Here is a 10,795-nt window from a genome sequence, read left to right on the forward strand (position 1 = left end):
GCTTTGGAACTGTCACTATCTTGGCTTTTATCTTTCTTTTCCCTGGTTGTAAGGGAAAAGGACCTCTGCCTTGAGTTCATTTTAGGAAGGATGGGTTAAAATTTGGAGGGACACCTCTACCCAGTCACAAGATTTCACCCATTTGATCCTATTAACTTGGGATAACTACAGCTGTTTTTACATCTGCTGTAGAATGCTGAGGTGGTGGAATAGAACCATTTCAGACTATAGATGGAAGCTACTACTTTTGGACGCTGCCTCATGAAAGCAACCCACTGCAGATAGAAACTAGCACATTATGAGGAGGAGAGCGGCTAGTACTGGTTTCCTATTTGCTGAGTGGTTGGTTTATCACTCGTGATCTCCCCAGCTGCAGTTGGAAGGCATGGAACCACTTCAACCTTCTCATTCTGCTGCATTACAGATGGGGCCTACTAGAGCCACTGAAGGGGATTAAGATCCTCACTTCAGCCCTAAACATGAAAAAACAGTGGAAACTCTTCTTTAACTATCCTGTAGACATCAAAAGCTGGTTAAACTTTGTCCAAGGATAACTATGAAGGCCATTGTGGGTAGGAATCATGGGAGTTTTAGTTGAACAACATCTAGGGACCCACATTTAATAACCCCTGCTCTAATAGCTACAGGCTTTGTTGGGTTTAAAAGGGGATTAGACAAATCAATAGAACTGAGCATTGGTTATTCACCATGAAGGCTTCTTCTGGTTGCTACAGTCAAGGCCATCTCAACGGGTTATCCCTGTCATGTGCTCCTGGGCAGGATTATGCTAAACAGCTAATAGAAAGCCTTTAGAGCTGGATGGGGATGTTCCTGCCCAGTTCTTACAGGCTAAGTCATGAATACAGAAGGTATATGAATAAGTAAAAACGAATATCAACATACAGATAAACCATGAACAAAACATAAACAATGGAGAAATAAGTATTGTCCCAGTATCATAGGCTAAAGCCTCACAAGGTATCTAATGATAGGAAAACTCTTGAAGTAAGTGGTGCCCAACTATGTACTGAGCCAGCTATGTCAGTTTTTGTAATTTCGTCACCCAGGAGTAGGCCAAACCAGCCTACTCGCCCAAGGCTGAGATGGCCTTGACTGTAGCAACCGGAAGAAGCCTTCACGGTGAGTAACCAATGCTCCTTTCTCGGTTGCCACAGTCAAGGTCATCTCGGTGGGACATACCAAAGCTGTACATCTCCAGGAGGGAGTTTGCCTACTTCTGGGGAAGAACCCCTTGAAGAACCTGTCTCCCAAAGGCCGCCTGTGCGGAAGCGTAAAGATTTAACTTGTAATGTTTAATGAACGTGGACAGGTTCTTCCAAACTGCTACCCTACATATTTCCTGAACTGGGGCATTAGTGGTAAATGCAGCTGAAGCTGCTGTAGATCTGGTGGAGTGTGCCAAAATCTGCTGTGGAGGTCGCAAGTTCTGTGATTCATAAGCAAGAGATATACAAGCCCTAATCCACCTTGAAATCATCATGGGGGATACTACCTTGCCCATGGATGTAGGTAGGCAAGACACCAAGAGTCTGTTTTACGAAAAACCTTTGGATCTTGCTATATACTTTTTCAGACAACGTTGCACGTCCAATTTATGCCACAGACGTTTCTGTGGATGGGTAGAATGTAGGCAAAAGGAAGGTAAGAAAATGTCCTGAAATTGGTGAAAAGGTGTTAAAACCTTCGGATGAACAAACGGATCTGGGATGAGCCGTACCAAGTCCTCTGAAAAAACGCAAAATGATTTATGAATGGATAGAGCCCTTAGCTCAGATACGCGTCTCGCGAACATAACAGCGACTAAATAAGTGATAGAATCCTAAGAGGGATTGAGCTGATAGGTTTGAAAGGAGAATATTGTAGAGCTCTCAATATCATGTTCAAATTCCAAGTGGGGAAATGATGAGCAGTTGGAGGCGAGAGAAGCGTGCCCCCCCCTTAGGAAACATTTAAGTAGAGGATGACCGAGGGAACATTTTGTGTGCCCCCCTGGCAGTAGTCCAATTAGGGAAGCCGCCTGTCTCAATGTGTTTATTTATTTATTTATTTATTTGATTTATATACTGCCCTTCCAAAATGGCTCAGGGCGGTTTACAATTAAAACAAGCCACTGAAACAATAAAAACTAAAACAAATTAAAAACAATATAGCAATTAACAATATAAAAACATTTTAAAATAGGATTAAACAGTTTACAGTAATTAAAAGCCCCAAAACTGGGTTAAAATTTAAAAACCCTGGAAAGCCAGGCCAAACAAATACGTTTTAAGGGCTCTCCTGAAGGCTATTCAAATTACGGATCTCCGCAGGGAGCGCATTCCACAGCCCCGGAGCAGCCACAGAGAAGGCCCACCTCCGAGTCGCCAACAGACGAGCTGGTGGTAACTGGAGGCGGACCTCCTCAGATGACCTTAATGTGCGGTGGGGATCATGCAGAAGAAGGCGCTCTCTAAGGTAACTCGGGCCTAAGCCGTTCAGGGCTTTAAAGGTAATCACCAGCACTTTGTATTTTGCCCGGAAACATATCGGCAGCCAGTGCAGTTGTTTCAAAATAGGTGTAATATGGTCTCTCCGGGTTACCCCAGAGACCAGTGTGGCTGCCGCATTCTGAACTAATTGAAGTTTCTGAACTACGTACAAAGGCAGCCCCACGTAGAGCGCATTGCAATAGTCAAGCCGGGAGGTTACCAGCTGGTGCACCACTGTTTTGAGGTCATCCTCCTCAAGGAATGGACGCAACTGTCGAATCAGCCGAAGCTGATAGAAAGCACTCCTGGCCATGGCCTCCACCTGAGAGACCAGGGTGAGGCCTGGGTCCAGGAGTACTCCCAAGCTGCGCACCTGCTCTTTCTGGGGGAGTGTGACCCCATCCAGCACAGGGAGATCTAACTCACTCCTCAGATTCTGAGCCCCCACAATGAGCACCTCCATCTTGCTTGGATTCAGCTTCAATTTGTTCTCCCTCATCCAGCCCATTACTGCCTGTAGGCAGGTATTTAAAGAGTGAGTGCCATTTCCTGAAGATGAAAAGGAGAAATAGATTTGGGTGTCATCAGCATACTGATAACACCCAGCACCAAATCTCCTGATGACCTCACCCAGCGGTTTCATGTAGATATTAAAAAGCATTGGTGACAGAATGGAGCCCTGAGGGACTCCATATAATAGCTCCTGCTTTGAGGAGCGACTGTCACCAAGCTCCACCATCTGGGATCTACCCGAGAGATAGGAACGGAACCACTGCAAAGCAGTGCCCCCTATTCCCAGCCCCTCCAGGCGACCCAGAAGGATACCATGGTCGATGGTATCGAACGCCGCCGAGAGATCCAAGAGGACCAACAGGGTCACACTCCCTCTGTCGATTCCCCGGTAAAGGTCATCCATCAAGCCGACCAAGGCTGTCTCAACCCCATAGCCAGCTCTAAAGCCAGTTTGAAATGGGTCTAGATAATCAGTTTCCTCCAAAACCGCCTGGAGTTGGTTAGCCACCACCCTTTCGATTATCTTGCCCAGCCAGGGGAGATTGGAGATTGGCCTATAACTATCCATTGCTGAGGGATCCAGGGTAGGCTTCTTAAGAAGAGGTCTAACTATTGCCTCCTTCAGACATGGAGGCACCCTACCCTCCCCCAGTGATGCATTTATGATATTAACTAGGCCATCTCCAACAATCTCTCCACTAGATCGAAGCAGCCAGGTCGTGCAAGGATCCAGAGAACAAGTGGTAGGCCGTACTGCTCCAAGCAGCTTGTCCATGTCATCAGGAGTCACAGATTGAAACTGATCCAACCTAACACTGCAGGAGGGATTGCTGGATACCTCCCTCACAGACCCTGCAGAAATAGTGGAGTCCAAGTCGGCCTGAATACAGGAGATTTTATTCGCAAAGAACCCACTAAAAGCTTCACAGCAGAGTGTCTCTGGGAGCTGATTTGAGGCAGAAGGAGCAGAAATTATACTCCTCACCACCCAGGACAACTCTGCCGAACGTGAACCCGCAGACACAATGCGCGCCGACCAAAACCGCTTTTTTGCTGCGCGCACTGCCATTGCATAGGTTTTCAAATGGGTTCTATGCTGCATCCCGTCAGATTCGAACCGAGTTCTCCTCCACTTGCGTTCCAGTCGCCTACCAAGCCGTTTCATCCCTCGCAACTCCTCCGTGTACCAGGGGGCCATCTTAGAAGCAGGCCTGGAGGGACGCTTAGGAGGAATAATATCTACTGCCCTGGTGAGTTCTCTGTTCCATGTTCCCACCAGGGCATCGACAGAATCACCGGCCGCACCAACATCAAAACCCTCCAAGGCCTTTTGGAAACCTGCTGGGTCCAGGAGCCTTTTTGGGTGGACCATCCTAATAGGTCCATCACCCCTGCAGGGGTGGATTGTGACCGTGATACCAACCTTAACCAGGTAGTGATCCGTCCATGACAATGGGGTAACCACTGGATTCCCCACCCACGGAACACCCCCCCTGATCCGAACAGAAGACCAAATCCAGTGTGTGGCTGGCAACATGAGTTGGTTCAAAAATTAATTGGGATAGGCCCATAGTTGTCATGGCCGCTATGAACTCCTGAGCCGCACCAGACAAGCCAGTCCCAAAGTGGATATTGAAGTCCCCCAGCACCAAGAGCCTGGGGGACGCCAACACCAACTCCGCAACCAGCTCCGTCAGCTCAGTTAGGGAGTCAGTTGGGCAGCGGGGTGAACGGTACACCAACAGAATCCCCAATCTATCCCTAGTTCCCAGCCTCAAGAATACACACTCAATATAGGTCAACTGTCTCACAGGGGCCCTGGTAAGGGAGATAGTATTTTTATGGACCACAGCCACTCCACCACCACCCCGCCCACTTCCCCTAACCTGCTCCACAACAGAGTAACCTGGAGGGAGAAGCTGAGCCCATACTGGGCCACTTGCTTCCCCAACCAGGTCTCAGTTATACATGCCAGGTCAGCTCCCTCATCCATGATCAAATCATGAACAATTTTGGTCTTGTTTTGAACTGACCTGGCATTACAAAGGAGCAAGGTCAGGCTCTGTGGGTAGTTGGTGCTGCTCCCCAAGGCCTGAGAGTTGACAGAACAGTTGGAAGTAGAAATAGTTACTAAATTACTAATTTCTCTTCCCCTGTAATAGCCAGCTGTTCTGCCAGTGCCAATTCTTCTATTCCTCACCACTACAGCAATAGCTGCCCCAAGGCTGCCAGGCGCACCCCCTGCATTATCCCCCCAAGGAGAGCCCAAACACATCTTGTCAACTAGGCCTGGCAAAACTCAGGGCAATAAAAATAATACATAACCCAAAATATCCACCCACCCACAAAACAACCAGAAGTCCCACAGGCAGCAGCAGCAGCAGCAGATGGCAAATAGCAGAGGAGCCACACCCAGCACAGGCTCTCACCCTGTGCCTCTTGCTGGTGGATAGTCTTGCTCCTCTGCTGGGCACGGGGAACAGGCAGCAAGCAGCTACAGTCCCAGCCACTGGCAGTCTCTTAAGTAGCCCAGGGGTGGGCAGATGGAAGCCCCGAACCCCAGTCCTGCCAACACTCAGCTGTAACAGAGCTGGCAGGCAGAAGTCCCACAGGCGGCAGCGGCAGCAGCAGATGGCAAATAGCAGAGGAGCCACACCCAGCACAGGCTCTCACCCTGTGCCTCTTGCTGGTGGATGGTCCTGCTCCTCTTCTGGGCACGGGGAACAGGCAGCAGTGTTAGGTCTCAACCCCTTGTCGAGACCGTCCTGTTGAAACTGCAACAAGTGGTTAATGTCTGCTTGTCCCTTTGGAATGTTGTGCTTAGACGGCCAACGAAGAAACACTCTCCAGGTGCATTGATATACTCTGTTGGTAGAGTCTTTGCGCGATGCAAGGATGGTAGAGGCAACCTTATCTGACATTCCTTGACTGTTTAAGATTTTACGCTCAGCCGCCATGCAATCAGCTGAAACCATGCTGGATTGGGGTGAGTTACTGGAACTTGCATCAGAAGATCTGAGATGACTGGAAGATGCCATGGTTTGGCTACACTGAGGAGAACTAACTCTGCAAACCAAGGGCATCTTGGCCAATAGGGAGCCACCAACACCACCTCTGCGCTTAGTGTACTGATTCGGCACAACACTAGAGCCATGAGAGGAACTGGGGGAAAGGCATACAGAACGCCCCGAGGCCACTGTGCTGACAATGTGTCTGTATCCTCTGCCTTTGGACATGGGAACCTGATCATGAACCTCGATAATCTTGTGTTGATTGAGAATAGATCTAGGACAGGCCTTTCCCCATCTTTGAGCCAGCTGATTGAAGACTTGTTGATTCAGAGTCCACTCTCCTGGAAGAAGATCCAGATGTCGTCTGTTCCTCAGGTTTTGTCCATCCTTTGTATTAATTGCTTTGAAAACTTGACTTTTCCTTTTGTGCTAATGGTTGGCACCCAGAGACTTAGTCTCAGGATGCTGTCCCTACATGGGGGGGGAGGGAATTGGCAACTCACTTGCCTGTCTTTCTCTCAAGTAAACAGGTTTGCAACCAACAGTGCCTTGAATTGCCTTTCCAAGAAGGATTGGTCCTCCCCAGATCGAAGGAATACCTGGATCCATCGCCAGAATGTGATCCCAAGGGAGTCTCTATCAACAGTGACCCAGGAAAACTAACAATCAGCAGCAGCAGCTACCCGGGGACAGTCCCTATCTGCATTTCCAGTCCAACCCAATGGTGACAGAACGTCTATCTACTACCCTGTCCTGTGTTCGAGGAAGAAGGCCTAATGCACAGTTCATCTTCCTGCTTCCAAGTGTTATAGGAGAAGGATAGACAACAAACGCCTGAAGACTGCCTGATAACAAACAAGCAAGCCAATTTGTTCACTTTTCTCTGGAGTCATACACGTAACAGCATTTCCCCAAGCTGTAAAGCCCTGGAACCATCCAAGCCCTGGGTAAGATACCTTGCCAAAGACACTATTTCTAATTCTGCCAAAGACACTATTTCAGATTGCCCACAAGGGGAGGGAGTCAAGGCTCCCAAACACATGAACATTTAAGCTTCTCTGTGGACACTAGCCAAACAAGCCAAAACAACACGGATCAGGATAGCCAAAATCCTGCAACGTTTTACAAGAGCATTTGGTTCTCAACTGAAGGACTAAAATATATTTTTCCTTACCAAGGACTTTTAGATATTGAATTCTAAAGCTCTCCATGGCTTCCTTTTTGGCCATGACAGACTTTAGAGGACACTAAGGGGGGTGGGAGTTGATGATTTGCACCACTTTCTTATATTACTTTCTTGTAGTGACTATGTGCTATCATTATGTTGAAAACCTTGCTATCTCCTGTGCTGTAAGGTCATGGACCTCACATGCTTGCTCTCCAGTCATTTCCTTATTGTTTCACTTATATATTGTGCCAATCATCTCATTGTTTCAACCAGAGCATTTACCTGCAAGTCTGCACCTATCCCCAAGTTACTGATCCCTTTATGCTCTAAGACATTAAGCTGGCCCAAGCTTTACCTACAATTTTATAGACACTTGTATTAATCAGCGTGATTATATATGACTTGTCATTGCTATCGCTTTCCACAAGCTGATAACCCATTAATCACCAGAAGCATCTGGTTCCACAATGCAAGACTGTTATTTATACTTTATTTGGGATAAAGATGGTTTAAAATCATGTTGCCTGCTATAAGTTGTATGATCTTTATATGTACACTTTGCTGTTATGTGTAAAATTTTTATATATATATCAAATCATGCCAGATATGGGTGGTTAAGGATATGTGTGTGTGATGTATAGAATTATATAATTATGTTTGTAGCTCTAGAATATTGTATGCAATGTGCCTGCCATAGCACATACCATTTCTGTAAAAACTATGCTTAATGCATCACAAATGTTTAAGGCATCCCAAAACCGCATATGTTCCAAACCCTTTAGCCACACGAAACACAAAGTTCCATCAATGGGCAAGAACTATATTCCAAGATTAAGAGTTTGTGTGTTAGAAAGAGCTACTGTTAATATTTTCAAACAGTTAGAACTTTCATTAACTACTATGGAGAGCCTATTGATTTATGGGCAAAGAAGATAATTCTGGTTGTATTTTCTTTGTATTAATAATCACATGTTGCTGCTTACAATGCATTACAGCTTTAAACCAAATGTTTATGAGAACCTTTAAACCTTGCCATAGTATAAGACCCATACATATAGCTGTACCTTTAAGGCATCCTGAAGATTCAGGATGATGCAGTGTTTCAGGGGGGAATTGATGTGTTTGAGTAAACCAAAGTAACTCCATTTTACATAGAATACCAAAGCATCTCCAAGTTTGCTTAGAAAACCTAATTCTAACTTAAAGCAACCCCAGCCCAGCTCAGGCCAGCTCAAGGACACGGCCTCACATGATTATCTCTCTCCACTAAATTGTATCTAAAGAAACTTGGTTCTCACCGTTCTTTGCTGACAGTTAATAAAACAGGATGTAACCAAATAAGGAGTGATCACCAGATGAACAATGAATCATTCGCATGCGTACTAGATACTTAGTCCACCATTTTACTGCCACGTATACTATGTCAGCATCATTCAGATTGTCTGTATAAATGTAAGATGCACCTATAACCAATTTGTGTTCAATGTGGAGCGTGAGCCCCATTGTCTACCTGCTTCTGCAGAGCATTAAACCAAGCCTCTAATTGATTCCCACTGTGTCTGTTTGATTGGCTTAAGGCGGACCCAGGGACGAACTGAATTCACATCACTATGAATGGAGTTAGTTTGACAGACAACCCCACCAGCGTTAACTTGCTCTGGTCAGAATTGCTGCTTAGGCTGCTCTCTCTGCTGATTGAAGGGCTGTCTATTGCCCGTATTTCTGGGTGCATAGCGGTGGTGAGACCATGAGCCGCGTTCAGCCTTGAAATCCCTGTCTCTACCTCTGTAGAAGGGACAAAAGGACTGGAAATTCCTTTTAAAATTCGGCCTCTCCGTTTTTCATGGGGCTGATGGCATGGCTTTCCTCTCGTTCTTTGACTCTATATCCTTAAGGGGCGCTTCACCAAACAGCTTAGAGCCATCATAGGGAACCGCTGTGAGATTGGACTTCGATGCAGGGTCAGCCTGCCAATTTTTCAGACAAAGATGACGTCTTCCTATGACAGCGGCTGTAGAAGCTCTAGAGGAAATTTTAATAGTCTAAAGTGGTGTCTGCCACAAAGGCCTGAACCTTTTGAAGTTTCACGAGCTGCTGTCTAAGACGTTTTGTGTCCGTTGGTGTCTCAGTGATTAGATCATCAAGCCAAAGTAGGCTTGCTCTTGCCTCCATAGATGCCACCGCCGAGGAATGGGTGGCCAGGGAGGAGTTCTCATGCACCTTACGCATGCCTAACTCCACTTTCTTTTTGGAAGGATCCTTTAACCATGCCTCTCCATCTCATGGAATCAAGAATCCCGACACCAGTTGTACCATGGGAGTGTCGGTATTAGGCGTTTTAAGTAAGTCTGAAGGGTCCTGCTGAAATGAGTAAAAGGGTTCTTGTGTACAGCAGGCAGTGACCATTCCTGTTTTATCGTATCGACAAAACAATCAGGCATAGGCAATAGTAAATCCTTGGGTTTGGCTTTTGGAAATACAATATCTCCCTTACATGACTGTGTGGTTTCAGTAAGTAGTTTAGATTGCAAGCCAATGGCTGTGATCACCTTGGTCATTAAGGGGTTAAAATCCTCAGGTACAAACAATATTTGAGATACCTGGGATGATTCCACATCCTCTGCCCCAGACCACTCCCCTTCCTCCTTGTCTGGCAGCAAATCTTGCTCCTGGCTATTATCCCCCACAGGGGCGTAGCAAGGTTGGAGTAGGCCAAGATTTTAAATTCCCCCCCTCCCATTGTAAATTGTGGACGATGCAAGGCATTTAATGGTACTAGAGAAAATATGCTGTTCTGGTAGCTCCAGGTCTTGACTCACATCAATTTCGGAGGATGAACACAACTAAAAGAAGCCTGGGCGAGTGCGTGGCATGTGACTTGCCTCTGGGGGCAGTGGGCCCCCAGACAACTGTCTCCCCTTGCCCTATTATAGTTACACCCCATATCCCCCATCCTACCATGAACCAGATTTTGACCCTGCTGGTCTCCCTCCACATCTGCTGGTTCTGCTAGATCTTCAACCAACTCAGAGTGATAGCATGCCTTATTTCAATGAGAAAGGGGCCTCACATTCATAGTTGCTGGATCACCAGACTCAACATCAGACACATCTGAGGAATGCCTTTCATCATTTTCATGTACCTTCCCTGATAGGTTAGGCTCTGACTTAACAGCAGCTGCCTTAGAGCGCTTGGAATGTTTCCTTTTATACTTTGCTTGTTTAGGTGTAGGGGAGGAAGGGGGAGTACTGGATTCCTCTGATGAAGACGAAGATGGGCAGTGACGTCTCCTAGATTTTTAATTTTTATTTCTCCTTTGTGGCTTCAGTTGCATTACCGTGTTCAAAACTACATTTTGCAGCCACGCTTGCCACTCTGGGGTCACCCCTGGGTGTAAAATGGGCTTAGGGTGACTAGAAGGGGCTGCCCCCGAACTCTCCCTGCCCCCCATGATCACAGCTCACCACGTTTGCCGGACTGGTCACCGCCCTTGTCCAAAATGGCGCCTTGACTTTTGGCGGGCTTCTCCTTATGGCTGCCATTTTTGCAGTTCTCCGTTCCTGTTCCCGCCGGGGCTGCCATTACCGCAACTCGGCCCACGGCCGATATCTCTA

The sequence above is a fragment of the Hemicordylus capensis genome, chromosome 6 (genome assembly GCF_027244095.1).
Source record: "Hemicordylus capensis ecotype Gifberg chromosome 6, rHemCap1.1.pri, whole genome shotgun sequence".
NCBI lineage: Eukaryota > Metazoa > Chordata > Lepidosauria > Squamata > Cordylidae > Hemicordylus > Hemicordylus capensis.